The following is a 1,223-nucleotide window of genomic DNA, read 5'->3' as shown; positions in this document are numbered from 1 at the left end:
ACATCAATATGTGGCGTCTGATTTCATTTCTGTGCACTCTAATGCAATTTGAATGCTTCCCAAGGTGCCATACTTAATGCAAATGGATCAATACAAAACGCAGTACGCGGGGAGACAGAGGTAAACATAACCATTAATTTGTTGCTATGGTTTTTACGCCCGCTGGCGGCTGCAGCGGCGTCCGAAACACACCGCCGCGCTTCATGAGTCTCCAACGATGACGTCCTCATGAGGACAATTTGTGTTTTCCTGCTCGCTTCCACTACATCATTAAACACAGAATTCAGTACAAAATCTGTCTCCTTACCCACCAGTGCAGACATGGATCTGCCCCGGCCTACCTCAGTGAACTCCTCACCCCCCACACACCACCTCACGAAACCTCCGCTCCTCCATCTCCACCCGCTGCCTGCACCAACCAAGGACTAGACCCTCTACTATGGGGGACAGGGCCTCCAGTCAGTCACCCCACGCATCTGGAATGCCCCCCCCAGAGACCCTAAGGGCCCCACAAACTGTGGAGATTTTTAAGAAGGAACTAAAGACACTCCTATTTCAAAAGGCCTTTTAACAGTCATTGTTTTAATTTTAGTCTTATGTTGTTTAATTGCTACTTGCTGATTTTGTTATATTCTGGAAACTGTTGTTAACTCCTTGCTACTGTAGCACTTTGAGATTTCATTTGAAATGTAAAGGGCATCATAAATAAAATGTATTCATATTATTATTATTATCATTTGTGTCCTGCCGCTGTCTCCCTTCATGCTCGTCTCTCTGTCTGCAGATCTCAGCCGCGGTGCTGAGGACGCACGCTGTCAATCTGTGTGACCTTTTATGTGCGTGCATGTTGTTGAGAGGCTTGTCATTATCGTCCCATTCGACCGCAACTGCTGTTAATCTGCCATCACAATAACCATATTTATGTACCGGCCGTGGATGTTATCTGGCATTTTGTGTGGCTGCCTCGATGTGCAGTACAATGCAAAGATTTGTGCATAAATGATCTTTTTCAGAGAGTGAACCACGAGAATGGACGCTTTCTTTGTTCAGGATGTTTGCAGCATTTCCACGGGAATAGGAGCTGATGAGGGGGAGATGAAGGCGCTTTAATGCAGCAGAGCGCCGCGGTGTCACAGCCAGAGCGGGCGGCGGAGGACAAAGAGAGACAGAAGAACAGTGGGAGACATATGAGGCGCACCGCTGCACACCTGGGCTATGTTAGC

The sequence above is a fragment of the Etheostoma cragini genome, chromosome 9 (assembly GCF_013103735.1).
Source record: "Etheostoma cragini isolate CJK2018 chromosome 9, CSU_Ecrag_1.0, whole genome shotgun sequence".
NCBI lineage: Eukaryota > Metazoa > Chordata > Actinopteri > Perciformes > Percidae > Etheostoma > Etheostoma cragini.
Note: the sequence above shows the minus strand (reverse complement) of the source record.